The 15,149-nt window shown below is 35.6% G+C and overlaps 5 non-coding genes across 5 annotated transcripts; all 5 read right to left on the bottom strand.

The window, feature by feature from the left end:
- Positions 1-1,102: 1,102 nt before the first annotated feature.
- Positions 1,103-1,195, bottom strand: TRNAI-UAU (transfer RNA isoleucine (anticodon UAU)). The gene is given in 2 exon segments: positions 1,103-1,138; positions 1,158-1,195. It is a non-coding gene; the product is annotated as a tRNA-Ile (tRNA).
- Positions 1,196-3,800: 2,605 nt separating this feature from the next.
- On the bottom strand, positions 3,801-3,893 carry TRNAI-UAU (transfer RNA isoleucine (anticodon UAU)). Its single transcript is given in 2 exon segments — positions 3,801-3,836; positions 3,856-3,893. It is a non-coding gene; the product is annotated as a tRNA-Ile (tRNA).
- A 1,700-nt stretch (positions 3,894-5,593) lies between these two features.
- On the bottom strand, positions 5,594-5,686 carry TRNAI-UAU (transfer RNA isoleucine (anticodon UAU)). Its single transcript is given in 2 exon segments — positions 5,594-5,629; positions 5,649-5,686. It is a non-coding gene; the product is annotated as a tRNA-Ile (tRNA).
- A 3,504-nt stretch (positions 5,687-9,190) lies between these two features.
- Positions 9,191-9,283, bottom strand: TRNAI-UAU (transfer RNA isoleucine (anticodon UAU)). The gene is given in 2 exon segments: positions 9,191-9,226; positions 9,246-9,283. It is a non-coding gene; the product is annotated as a tRNA-Ile (tRNA).
- A 1,700-nt stretch (positions 9,284-10,983) lies between these two features.
- On the bottom strand, positions 10,984-11,076 carry TRNAI-UAU (transfer RNA isoleucine (anticodon UAU)). Its single transcript is given in 2 exon segments — positions 10,984-11,019; positions 11,039-11,076. It is a non-coding gene; the product is annotated as a tRNA-Ile (tRNA).
- Positions 11,077-15,149: the final 4,073 nt, after the last annotated feature.

The following is a 15,149-nucleotide window of genomic DNA, read 5'->3' as shown; positions in this document are numbered from 1 at the left end:
TCTTTTCCACTGCTGTTTTGTTGGCTGACTGAAGGAAGATATGCAGTGCATTTGAACCAAAGCAGATGTGTGCTGACAACTTAAATGCACAATCATGTTTGTGTTTTTTCTTTCTTTCTTCCATCCTTTGTAATATCATATTAAATATTAAGGTAGCAGTTTATAATCAATGACTAATGACAAGGAAAAAAAACAGTATACAAAGATGTTCCAGGTGATGCTTGAACTCAAAACCTCGGCAATGCTCAACAGATACTGTCTTATAAGTACCGCGCGCAGACCAATTGCGCCACTGGAGCACTTTGTAGTTTTAATTTGTTATGCTAGATGTGGATTTTATTCAATACAATCAGTACAGTCATAAGAATTGAAAAAGAAAATCATTTTTGGTGATGAATGATGAGCAACAAAGGAACATGCATGCCAGATGGCACTTGAATAATCTGCCCACGATGATAGAAAAGGTTTAAAAAAAAACAACAACAATGTTATTTTTGTCATATTTTAGCTTCTGTGGTCATTTTTTACAAGCTAAACACTGCAAGACTGTTTTACAGTTGAAGCAAGGATAAAATATCAACTCTAGTGATGAGGCACTTGCTGTAATGACTTCCAACTCAGACGGGACTTAAACCCACAACCACTGGCTTAGGAGAACAGTGCCTTATCCATTATGCCAGTTGTGCTTACTGATGTCCTTATTTAAGACTGATAGGTTTTTAATAGTCAATTATTTATTTTTGAAAAAAAGTGAAGCTGTTTACTGTGTTCTTTGCATTACCAAGTCCAGCAAGAAATGTGCTGGTACTAACCAGAGCTGTCAGTATGGATTATCATGCTATATTGCAGAAAATCAATTTGATGCAACTGCTTTACCAACAGTATGTTAATCTTTTCCATTGCTGTTTTGTTGGCTGACTGAAGGAAGATATGCAGTGCATTTGAACCAAAGCAGATGTGTGCTGACAACTTAAATGCACAATCATGTTTGTGTTTTTTCTTTCTTTCTTCCATCCTTTGTAATATCATATTAAATATTAAGGTAGCAGTTTATAATCAATGACTAATGACATAAGAAAAGGAAAAAAACAATGTACAAAGATGCTCCAGGTGAGGCTTGAACTCACAACCTCAGCATTGCTCAACAGATACTGTCTTATAAGTACCGCGCGCTGACCAATTGCGCCACTGGAGCACTTTGCAGCATTTATTGGTTATGCTAGATGTTGATTTTATTCAATACAATCAGTACAGTCATAAGAATTGAAAAAGAAAATCATTTTTGGTGATGAATGATGAGCAACAAAGGAACATGCATGCTAGATGGCACTTGAATAAGCTGTCCACGGTGATAGAAAAGGTTTAAAAAACAACAACAACAATGTTATCATAATTAATGTCATATTTTAGCTTCTGTGGTCATTTTTTACAAGCTAAACACTGCAAGACTGTTTTACAGTTGAAGCAAGGATAAAATATCAACTCTAGTGATGAGACACTTGCTGTAAATAACTTCCAACTCAGACGGGACTTAAACCCACAATCACTGGCTTAGGAGAACAGTGCCTTACCCATTATGCCAGTGGTGCTTACTGATGTCTTTATTTAAGACTGATAGGTTTTTAATAGTCAATTATTTATGTTTGAAAAACATTGAAGCTGTTTACTGTGTTCTTTGCATTACCAAGTCCTGAAAGAAATGTGCTGGTACTATCCAGAGCTCTCAGTATGGATTATCATGCTATATTGCAGAAAATCAATTTGATGCAACTGCTTTACCAACAGTATGTTAATCTTTTCCATTGCTGTTTTGTTGGCTGACTGAAGGAAGATATGCAGTGCATTTGAACCAAAGCAGATGTGTGCTGACAAATTAAATGCACAATCATGTTTGTGTTTTTTCTTTCTTTCTTCCATCCTTTGTAATATCATATTAAATATTAAGGTAGCAGTTTATAATCAATGACTAATGACAAGGGAAAAAAACAGTATACAAAGATGTTCCAGGTGAGGCTTGAACTCAAAACCTCGGCATTGCTCAACAGATACTGTCTTATAAGTACCGCGCGCAGACCAATTGCGCCACTGGAGCACTTTGTAGTTTTAATTTGTTATGCTAGATGTGGATTTTATTCAATACAATCAGTACAGTCATAAGAATTGAAAAAGAAAATCATTTTTGGTGATGAATGATGAGCAACAAAGGAACATGCATGCCAGATGGCACTTGAATAATCTGCCCACGATGATAGAAAAGGTTTAAAAAAAAACAACAACAATGTTATTTTTGTCATATTTTAGCTTCTGTGGTCATTTTTTACAAGCTAAACACTGCAAGACTGTTTTACAGTTGAAGCAAGGATAAAATATCAACTCTAGTGATGAGGCACTTGCTGTAATGACTTCCAACTCAGACGGGACTTAAACCCACAACCACTGGCTTAGGAGAACAGTGCCTTATCCATTATGGCAGTGGTGCTTACTGATGTCCTTATTTAAGACTGATAGGTTTTTAATAGTCAATTATTTATTTTTGAAAAAAAGTGAAGCTGTTTACTGTGTTCTTTGCATTACCAAGTCCAGCAAGAAATGTGCTGGTACTAACCAGAGCTGTCAGTATGGATTATCATGCTATATTGCAGAAAATCAATTTAATGCAACTGCTTTACCAACAGTATGTTAATCTTTTCCATTGCTGTTTTGTTGGCTGACTGAAGGAAGATATGCAGTGCATTTGAACCAAAGCAGATGTGTGCTGACAACTTAAATGCACAATCATGTTTGTGTTTTTTCTTTCTTTCTTCCATCCTTTGTAATATCATATTAAATATTAAGGTAGCAGTTTATAATCAATGACTAATGACATAAGAAAAGGAAAAAAAAACAGTATACAAAAATGCTCCATGTGAGGCTTGAACTCACAACCTCGGCATTGCTCAACAGATTCTGTCTTATAAGTACCGTGCGCTGACTAATTGCGCCACTGGAGCGCTTTTCAGCATTAATTGGTTATGCTAGATGTGGATTTTATTCAATACAATCAGTACAGTCATAAGAATTGAAAAAGAAAATCATTTTTGGTGATGAATGATGAGCAACAAAGGAACATGCATGCCAGATGGCACTTGAATAAGCTGTCCACGGTGATAGAAAAGGTTTAAAAAACAACAACAACAATGTTATCATAATTAATGTCATATTTTAGCTTCTGTGGTCATTTTTTACAAGCTAAACGCTGCAAGACTGTTTTACAGTTGAAGCAAGGATAAAATATCAACTCTAGTGATGAGACACTTGCTGTAATGACTTCCAACTCAGACGGGACTTAAACCAACAACCACTGGCTTAGGAGAACAGTGCCTTACCCATTATGCCAGTGGTGCTTACTGATGTTCTTATTTAGGACAGTTAGGTTTTTAATAGTCAATTATTTATTTTTGAAAAAAATTGAAGCTGTTAACTGTGTTCTTTGCATTACCAAGTCCAGCAAGAAATGTGCTGGTACTATCCAGAGCTGTCAGTATGGATTATCATGCTATATTGCAGAAAATCAATTTGATGCAACTGCTTTACCAACAGTATGTTAATCTTTTCCATTGCTGTTTTGTTGGCTGACTGAAGGAAGATATGCAGTGCATTTGAACCAAAGCAGATGTGTGCTGACAAATTAAATGCACAATCATGTTTGTGTTTTTTCTTTCTTTCTTCCATCCTTTGTAATATCATATTAAATATTAAGGTAGCAGTTTATAATCAATGACTAATGACATAAGAAAAGGAAAAAAAACAGTGTACAAAGATGCTCCAGGTGAGGCTTGAACTCACAACCTCAGCATTGCTCAACAGATACTGTCTTATAAGTACCGCGCGCTGACCAATTGCGCCACTGGAGCACTTTGCAGCATTTATTGGTTATGCTAGATGTGGATTTTATTCAATACAATCAGTACAGTCATAAGAATTGAAAAAGAAAATCATTTTTGGTGATGAATGATGAGCAACAAAGGAACATGCATGCTAGATCGCACTTGAATAAGCTGTCCACGGTGATAGAAAAGGTTTAAAAACAACAACAACAATGTTATCATAATTAATGTCATATTTTAGCTTCTGTGGTCATTTTTTACAAGCTAAACACTGCAAGACTGTTTTACAGTTGAAGCAAGGATAAAATATCAACTCTAGTGATGAGACACTTGCTGTAAATAACTTCCAACTCAGACGGGACTTAAACCCACAATCACTGGCTTAGGAGAACAGTGCCTTACCCATTATGCCAGTGGTGCTTACTGATGTCTTTATTTAAGACTGATAGGTTTTTAATAGTCAATTATTTATGTTTGAAAAAAATTGAAGCTGTTTACTGTGTTCTTTGCATTACCAAGTCCTGCAAGAAATGTGCTGGTACTATCCAGAGCTGTCAGTATGGATTATCATGCTATATTGCAGAAAATCAATTTGATGCAACTGCTTTACCAACAGTATGTTAATCTTTTCCATTGCTGTTTTGTTGGCTGACTGAAGGAAGATATGCAGTGCATTTGAACCAAAGCAGATGTGTGCTGACAACTTAAATGCACAATCATGTTTGTGTTTTTTCTTTCTTTCTTCCATCATTTGTAATATCATATTAAATATTAAGGTAGCAGTTTATAATCAATGACTAATGACAAGGAAAAAAAACAGTATACAAAGATGTTCCAGGTGAGGCTTGAACTCAAAACCTCAGCATTGCTCAACAGATACTGTCTTATAAGTACCGCGCGCAGACCAATTGCGCCACTGGAGCACTTTGTAGTTTTAATTTGTTATGCTAGATGTGGATTTTATTCAATACAATCAGTACAGTCATAAGAATTGAAAAAGAAAATCATTTTTGGTGATGAATGATGAGCAACAAAGGAACATGCATGCCAGATGGCACTTGAATAATCTGCCCACGATGATAGAAAAGGTTTAAAAAAAAACAACAACAATGTTATTTTTGTCATATTTTAGCTTCTGTGGTCATTTTTTACAAGCTAAACACTGCAAGACTGTTTTACAGTTGAAGCAAGGATAAAATATCAACTCTAGTGATGAGACACTTGCTGTAATGACTTCCAACTCAGACGGGACTTAAACCCACAACCACTGGCTTAGGAGAACAGTGCCTTATCCATTATGCCAGTTGTGCTTACTGATGTCCTTATTTAAGACTGATAGGTTTTTAATAGTCAATTATTTATTTTTGAAAAAAAGTGAAGCTGTTTACTGTGTTCTTTGCATTACCAAGTCCAGCAAGAAATGTGCTGGTACTAACCTGAGCTGTCAGTATGGATTATCATGCTATATTGCAGAAAATCAATTTGATGCAACTGCTTTACCAACAGTATGTTAATCTTTTCCACTGCTGTTTTGTTGGCTGACTGAAGGAAGATATGCAGTGCATTTGAACCAAAGCAGATGTGTGCTGACAACTTAAATGCACAATCATGTTTGTGTTTTTTCTTTCTTTCTTCCATCCTTTGTAATATCATATTAAATATTAAGGTAGCAGTTTATAATCAATGACTTATGACATAAGAAAAGGAAAAAAAACAGTATACAAAGATGCTCCAGGTGAGGCTTGAACTCACAACCTCGGCATTGCTCAACAGATACTGTCTTATAAGTACCGCGCGCTGACCAATTGTGCCACTGGAGCTCTTTGTAGCATTAATTGGTTATGCTAGATGTGGATTTTATTCAATACAATCAGTACAGTCATAAGAATTGAAAAAGAAAATCATTTTTGGTGATGAATGATGAGCAACAAAGGAACATGCATGCCAGATGGCACTTGAATAATCTGCCCACGATGATAGAAAAGGTTTAAAAAAAAACAACAACAATGTTATTTTTGTCATATTTTAGCTTCTGTGGTCATTTTTTACAAGCTAAACACTGCAAGACTGTTTTACAGTTGAAGCAAGGATAAAATATCAACTCTAGTGATGAGGCACTTGCTGTAATGACTTCCAACTCAGACGGGACTTAAACCCACAACCACTGGCTTAGGAGAACAGTGCCTTATCCATTATGCCAGTTGTGCTTACTGATGTCCTTATTTAAGACTGATAGGTTTTTAATAGTCAATTATTTATTTTTGAAAAAAAGTGAAGCTGTTTACTGTGTTCTTTGCATTACCAAGTCCAGCAAGAAATGTGCTGGTACTAACCAGAGCTGTCAGTATGGATTATCATGCTATATTGCAGAAAATCAATTTGATGCAACTGCTTTACCAACAGTATGTTAATCTTTTCCATTGCTGTTTTGTTGGCTGACTGAAGGAAGATATGCAGTGCATTTGAACCAAAGCAGATGTGTGCTGACAACTTAAATGCACAATCATGTTTGTGTTTTTTCTTTCTTTCTTCCATCCTTTGTAATATCATATTAAATATTAAGGTAGCAGTTTATAATCAATGACTAATGACATAAGAAAAGGAAAAAAACAATGTACAAAGATGCTCCAGGTGAGGCTTGAACTCACAACCTCAGCATTGCTCAACAGATACTGTCTTATAACTACCGCGCGCTGACCAATTGCGCCACTGGAGCACTTTGCAGCATTTATTGGTTATGCTAGATGTTGATTTTATTCAATACAATCAGTACAGTCATAAGAATTGAAAAAGAAAATCATTTTTGGTGATGAATGATGAGCAACAAAGGAACATGCATGCTAGATGGCACTTGAATAAGCTGTCCACGGTGATAGAAAAGGTTTAAAAAACAACAACAACAACAATGTTATCATAATTAATGTCATATTTTAGCTTCTGTGGTCATTTTTTACAAGCTAAACACTGCAAGACTGTTTTACAGTTGAAGCAAGGATAAAATATCAACTCTAGTGATGAGACACTTGCTGTAAATAACTTCCAACTCAGACGGGACTTAAACCCACAATCACTGGCTTAGGAGAACAGTGCCTTACCCATTATGCCAGTGGTGCTTACTGATGTCTTTATTTAAGACTGATAGGTTTTTAATAGTCAATTATTTATGTTTGAAAAACATTGAAGCTGTTTACTGTGTTCTTTGCATTACCAAGTCCTGAAAGAAATGTGCTGGTACTACCCAGAGCTCTCAGTATGGATTATCATGCTATATTGCAGAAAATCAATTTGATGCAACTGCTTTACCAACAGTATGTTAATCTTTTCCACTGCTGTTTTGTTGGCTGACTGAAGGAAGATATGCAGTGCATTTGAACCAAAGCAGATGTGTGCTGACAAATTAAATGCACAATCATGTTTGTGTTTTTTCTTTCTTTCTTCCATCCTTTGTAATATCATATTAAATATTAAGGTAGCAGTTTATAATCAATGACTAATGACAAGGGAAAAAAACAGTATACAAAGATGTTCCAGGTGAGGCTTGAACTCAAAACCTCGGCATTGCTCAACAGATACTGTCTTATAAGTACCGCGCGCAGACCAATTGCGCCACTGGAGCACTTTGTAGTTTTAATTTGTTATGCTAGATGTGGATTTTATTCAATACAATCAGTACAGTCATAAGAATTGAAAAAGAAAATCATTTTTGGTGATGAATGATGAGCAACAAAGGAACATGCATGCCAGATGGCACTTGAATAATCTGCCCACGATGATAGAAAAGGTTTAAAAAAAAACAACAACAATGTTATTTTTGTCATATTTTAGCTTCTGTGGTCATTTTTTACAAGCTAAACACTGCAAGACTGTTTTACAGTTGAAGCAAGGATAAAATATCAACTCTAGTGATGAGGCACTTGCTGTAATGACTTCCAACTCAGACGGGACTTAAACCCACAACCACTGGCTTAGGAGAACAGTGCCTTATCCATTATGGCAGTGGTGCTTACTGATGTCCTTATTTAAGACTGATAGGTTTTTAATAGTCAATTATTTATTTTTGAAAAAAAGTGAAGCTGTTTACTGTGTTCTTTGCATTACCAAGTCCAGCAAGAAATGTGCTGGTACTAACCAGAGCTGTCAGTATGGATTATCACGCTATATTGCAGAAAATCAATTTAATGCAACTGCTTTACCAACAGTATGTTAATCTTTTCCATTGCTGTTTTGTTGGCTGACTGAAGGAAGATATGCAGTGCATTTGAACCAAAGCAGATGTGTGCTGACAACTTAAATGCACAATCATGTTTGTGTTTTTTCTTTCTTTCTTCCATCCTTTGTAATATCATATTAAATATTAAGGTAGCAGTTTATAATCAATGACTAATGACATAAGAAAAGGAAAAAAAAACAGTATACAAAAATGCTCCATGTGAGGCTTGAACTCACAACCTCGGCATTGCTCAACAGATTCTGTCTTATAAGTACCGTGCGCTGACTAATTGCGCCACTGGAGCGCTTTTCAGCATTATTTGGTTATGCTAGATGTGGATTTTATTCAATACAATCAGTACAGTCATAAGAATTGAAAAAGAAAATCATTTTTGGTGATGAATGATGAGCAACAAAGGAACATGCATGCCAGATGGCACTTGAATAAGCTGTCCACGGTGATAGAAAAGGTTTAAAAAACAACAACAACAATGTTATCATAATTAATGTCATATTTTAGCTTCTGTGGTCATTTTTTACAAGCTAAACGCTGCAAGACTGTTTTACAGTTGAAGCAAGGATAAAATATCAACTCTAGTGATGAGACACTTGCTGTAATGACTTCCAACTCAGACGGGACTTAAACCAACAACCACTGGCTTAGGAGAACAGTGCCTTACCCATTATGCCAGTGGTGCTTACTGATGTTCTTATTTAGGACAGTTAGGTTTTTAATAGTCAATTATTTATTTTTGAAAAAAATTGAAGCTGTTAACTGTGTTCTTTGCATTACCAAGTCCAGCAAGAAATGTGCTGGTACTATCCAGAGCTGTCAGTATGGATTATCATGCTATATTGCAGAAAATCAATTTGATGCAACTGCTTTACCAACAGTATGTTAATCTTTTCCATTGCTGTTTTGTTGGCTGACTGAAGGAAGATATGCAGTGCATTTGAACCAAAGCAGATGTGTGCTGACAACTTAAATGCACAATCATGTTTGTGATTTTTCTTTCTTTCTTCCATCCTTTGTAATATCATATTAAATATTAAGGTAGCAGTTTATAATCAATGACTAATGACATAAGAAAAGGAAAAAAAACAGTGTACAAAGATGCTCCAGGTGAGGCTTGAACTCACAACCTCAGCATTGCTCAACAGATACTGTCTTATAAGTACCGCGCGCTGACCAATTGCGCCACTGGAGCACTTTGCAGCATTTATTGGTTATGCTAGATGTGGATTTTATTCAATACAATCAGTACAGTCATAAGAATTGAAAAAGAAAATCATTTTTGGTGATGAATGATGAGCAACAAAGGAACATGCATGCTAGATGGCACTTGAATAAGCTGTCCACGGTGATAGAAAAGGTTTAAAAACAACAACAACAATGTTATCATAATTAATGTCATATTTTAGCTTCTGTGGTCATTTTTTACAAGCTAAACACTGCAAGACTGTTTTACAGTTGAAGCAAGGATAAAATATCAACTCTAGTGATGAGACACTTGCTGTAAATAACTTCCAACTCAGACGGGACTTAAACCCACAATCACTGGCTTAGGAGAACAGTGCCTTACCCATTATGCCAGTGGTGCTTACTGATGTCTTTATTTAAGACTGATAGGTTTTTAATAGTCAATTATTTATGTTTGAAAAAAATTTGAAGCTGTTTACTGTGTTCTTTGCATTACCAAGTCCTGCAAGAAATGTGCTGGTACTATCCAGAGCTGTCAGTATGGATTATCATGCTATATTGCAGAAAATCAATTTGATGCAACTGCTTTACCAACAGTATGTTAATCTTTTCCATTGCTGTTTTGTTGGCTGACTGAAGGAAGATATGCAGTGCATTTGAACCAAAGCAGATGTGTGCTGACAACTTAAATGCACAATCATGTTTGTGTTTTTTCTTTCTTTCTTCCATCCTTTGTAATATCATATTAAATATTAAGGTAGCAGTTTATAATCAATGACTAATGACAAGGAAAAAAAACAGTATACAAAGATGTTCCAGGTGAGGCTTGAACTCAAAACCTCGGCATTGCTCAACAGATACTGTCTTATAAGTACCGCGCGCAGACCAATTGCGCCACTGGAGCACTTTGTAGTTTTAATTTGTTATGCTAGATGTGGATTTTATTCAATACAATCAGTACAGTCATAAGAATTGAAAAAGAAAATCATTTTTGGTGATGAATGATGAGCAACAAAGGAACATGCATGCCAGATGGCACTTGAATAATCTGCCCACGATGATAGAAAAGGTTTAAAAAAAAACAACAACAATGTTATTTTTGTCATATTTTAGCTTCTGTGGTCATTTTTTACAAGCTAAACACTGCAAGACTGTTTTACAGTTGAAGCAAGGATAAAATATCAACTCTAGTGATGAGGCACTTGCTGTAATGACTTCCAACTCAGACGGGACTTAAACCCACAACCACTGGCTTAGGAGAACAGTGCCTTATCCATTATGCCAGTTGTGCTTACTGATGTCCTTATTTAAGACTGATAGGTTTTTAATAGTCAATTATTTATTTTTGAAAAAAAGTGAAGCTGTTTACTGTGTTCTTTGCATTACCAAGTCCAGCAAGAAATGTGCTGGTACTAACCAGAGCTGTCAGTATGGATTATCATGCTATATTGCAGAAAATCAATTTGATGCAACTGCTTTACCAACAGTATGTTAATCTTTTCCATTGCTGTTTTGTTGGCTGACTGAAGGAAGATATGCAGTGCATTTGAACCAAAGCAGATGTGTGCTGACAACTTAAATGCACAATCATGTTTGTGTTTTTTCTTTCTTTCTTCCATCCTTTGTAATATCATATTAAATATTAAGGTAGCAGTTTATAATCAATGACTAATGACATAAGAAAAGGAAAAAAACAATGTACAAAGATGCTCCAGGTGAGGCTTGAACTCACAACCTCAGCATTGCTCAACAGATACTGTCTTATAAGTACCGCGCGCTGACCAATTGCGCCACTGGAGCACTTTGCAGCATTTATTGGTTATGCTAGATGTTGATTTTATTCAATACAATCAGTACAGTCATAAGAATTGAAAAAGAAAATCATTTTTGGTGATGAATGATGAGCAACAAAGGAACATGCATGCTAGATGGCACTTGAATAAGCTGTCCACGGTGATAGAAAAGGTTTAAAAAACAACAACAACAATGTTATCATAATTAATGTCATATTTTAGCTTCTGTGGTCATTTTTTACAAGCTAAACACTGCAAGACTATTTTACAGTTGAAGCAAGGATAAAATATCAACTCTAGTGATGAGACACTTGCTGTAAATAACTTCCAACTCAGACAGGACTTAAACCCACAATCACTGGCTTAGGAGAACAGTGCCTTACCCATTATGCCAGTGGTGCTTACTGATGTCTTTATTTAAGACTGATAGGTTTTTAATAGTCAATTATTTATGTTTGAAAAACATTGAAGCTGTTTACTGTGTTCTTTGCATTACCAAGTCCTGAAAGAAATGTGCTGGTACTATCCAGAGCTCTCAGTATGGATTATCATGCTATATTGCAGAAAATCAATTTGATGCAACTGCTTTACCAACAGTATGTTAATCTTTTCCATTGCTGTTTTGTTGGCTGACTGAAGGAAGATATGCAGTGCATTTGAACCAAAGCAGATGTGTGCTGACAAATTAAATGCACAATCATGTTTGTGTTTTTTCTTTCTTTCTTCCATCCTTTGTAATATCATATTAAATATTAAGGTAGCAGTTTATAATCAATGACTAATGACAAGGGAAAAAAACAGTATACAAAGATGTTCCAGGTGAGGCTTGAACTCAAAACCTCGGCATTGCTCAACAGATACTGTCTTATAAGTACCGCGCGCAGACCAATTGCGCCACTGGAGCACTTTGTAGTTTTAATTTGTTATGCTAGATGTGGATTTTATTCAATACAATCAGTACAGTCATAAGAATTGAAAAAGAAAATCATTTTTGGTGATGAATGATGAGCAACAAAGGAACATGCATGCCAGATGGCACTTGAATAATCTGCCCACGATGATAGAAAAGGTTTAAAAAAAAACAACAACAATGTTATTTTTGTCATATTTTAGCTTCTGTGGTCATTTTTTACAAGCTAAACACTGCAAGACTGTTTTACAGTTGAAGCAAGGATAAAATATCAACTCTAGTGATGAGGCACTTGCTGTAATGACTTCCAACTCAGACGGGACTTAAACCCACAACCACTGGCTTAGGAGAACAGTGCCTTATCCATTATGGCAGTGGTGCTTACTGATGTCCTTATTTAAGACTGATAGGTTTTTAATAGTCAATTATTTATTTTTGAAAAAAAGTGAAGCTGTTTACTGTGTTCTTTGCATTACCAAGTCCAGCAAGAAATGTGCTGGTACTAACCAGAGCTGTCAGTATGGATTATCATGCTATATTGCAGAAAATCAATTTAATGCAACTGCTTTACCAACAGTATGTTAATCTTTTCCATTGCTGTTTTGTTGGCTGACTGAAGGAAGATATGCAGTGCATTTGAACCAAAGCAGATGTGTGCTGACAACTTAAATGCACAATCATGTTTGTGTTTTTTCTTTCTTTCTTCCATCCTTTGTAATATCATATTAAATATTAAGGTAGCAGTTTATAATCAATGACTAATGACATAAGAAAAGGAAAAAAAAACAGTATACAAAAATGCTCCATGTGAGGCTTGAACTCACAACCTCGGCATTGCTCAACAGATTCTGTCTTATAAGTACCGTGCGCTGACTAATTGCGCCACTGGAGCGCTTTTCAGCATTAATTGGTTATGCTAGATGTGGATTTTATTCAATACAATCAGTACAGTCATAAGAATTGAAAAAGAAAATCATTTTTGGTGATGAATGATGAGCAACAAAGGAACATGCATGCCAGATGGCACTTGAATAAGCTGTCCACGGTGATAGAAAAGGTTTAAAAAACAACAACAACAATGTTATCATAATTAATGTCATATTTTAGCTTCTGTGGTCATTTTTTACAAGCTAAACACTGCAAGACTGTTTTACAGTTGAAGCAAGGATAAAATATCAACTCTAGTGATGAGACACTTGCTGTAATGACTTCCAACTCAGACGGGACTTAAACCAACAACCACTGGCTTAGGAGAACAGTGCCTTACCCATTATGCCAGTGGTGCTTACTGATGTCTTTATTTAAGACTGATAGGTTTTTAATAGTCAATTATTTATGTTTGAAAAAAATTGAAGCTGTTTACTTTGTTCTTTGCATTACCAAGTCCTGCAAGAAATGTGCTGGTACTATCCAGAGCTGTCAGTATGGATTATCATGCTATATTGCAGAAAATCAATTTGATGCAACTGCTTTACCAACAGTATGTTAATCTTTTCCATTGCTGTTTTGTTGGCTGACTGAAGGAAGATATGCAGTGCATTTGAACCAAAGCAGATGTGTGCTGACAAATTAAATGCACAATCATGTTTGTGTTTTTTCTTTCTTTCTTCCATCCTTTGTAATATCATATTAAATATTAAGGTAGCAGTTTATAATCAATGACTAATGACAAGGGAAAAAAACAGTATACAAAGATGTTCCAGGTGAGGCTTGAACTCAAAACCTCGGCATTGCTCAACAGATACTGTCTTATAAGTACCGCGCGCAGACCAATTGCGCCACTGGAGCACTTTGTAGTTTTAATTTGTTATGCTAGATGTGGATTTTATTCAATACAATCAGTACAGTCATAAGAATTGAAAAAGAAAATCATTTTTGGTGATGAATGATGAGCAACAAAGGAACATGCATGCCAGATGGCACTTGAATAATCTGCCCACGATGATAGAAAAGGTTTAAAAAAAAACAACAACAATGTTATTTTTGTCATATTTTAGCTTCTGTGGTCATTTTTTACAAGCTAAACACTGCAAGACTGTTTTACAGTTGAAGCAAGGATAAAATATCAACTCTAGTGATGAGGCACTTGCTGTAATGACTTCCAACTCAGACGGGACTTAAACCCACAACCACTGGCTTAGGAGAACAGTGCCTTATCCATTATGGCAGTGGTGCTTACTGATGTCCTTATTTAAGACTGATAGGTTTTTAATAGTCAATTATTTATTTTTGAAAAAAAGTGAAGCTGTTTACTGTGTTCTTTGCATTACCAAGTCCAGCAAGAAATGTGCTGGTACTAACCAGAGCTGTCAGTATGGATTATCATGCTATATTGCAGAAAATCAATTTAATGCAACTGCTTTACCAACAGTATGTTAATCTTTTCCATTGCTGTTTTGTTGGCTGACTGAAGGAAGATATGCAGTGCATTTGAACCAAAGCAGATGTGTGCTGACAACTTAAATGCACAATCATGTTTGTGTTTTTTCTTTCTTTCTTCCATCCTTTGTAATATCATATTAAATATTAAGGTAGCAGTTTATAATCAATGACTAATGACATAAGAAAAGGAAAAAAAAACAGTATACAAAAATGCTCCATGTGAGGCTTGAACTCACAACCTCGGCATTGCTCAACAGATTCTGTCTTATAAGTACCGTGCGCTGACTAATTGCGCCACTGGAGCGCTTTTCAGCATTAATTGGTTATGCTAGATGTGGATTTTATTCAATACAATCAGTACAGTCATAAGAATTGAAAAAGAAAATCATTTTTGGTGATGAATGATGAGCAACAAAGGAACATGCATGCCAGATGGCACTTGAATAAGCTGTCCACGGTGATAGAAAAGGTTTAAAAAACAACAACAACAATGTTATCATAATTAATGTCATATTTTAGCTTCTGTGGTCATTTTTTACAAGCTAAACGCTGCAAGACTGTTTTACAGTTGAAGCAAGGATAAAATATCAACTCTAGTGATGAGACACTTGCTGTAATGACTTCCAACTCAGACGGGACTTAAACCAACAACCACTGGCTTAGGAGAACAGTGCCTTACCCATTATGCCAGTGGTGCTTACTGATGTTCTTATTTAGGACAGTTAGGTTTTTAATAGTCAATTATTTATTTTTGAAAAAAATTGAAGCTGTTAACTGTGTTCTTTGCA

The sequence above is a fragment of the Pseudophryne corroboree genome, unplaced genomic scaffold, assembly GCF_028390025.1.
Source record: "Pseudophryne corroboree isolate aPseCor3 unplaced genomic scaffold, aPseCor3.hap2 scaffold_2338, whole genome shotgun sequence".
Classification (NCBI taxonomy): Eukaryota; Metazoa; Chordata; class Amphibia; order Anura; family Myobatrachidae; genus Pseudophryne; species Pseudophryne corroboree.
This window is presented reverse-complemented; position numbering and strand designations above follow the sequence as displayed.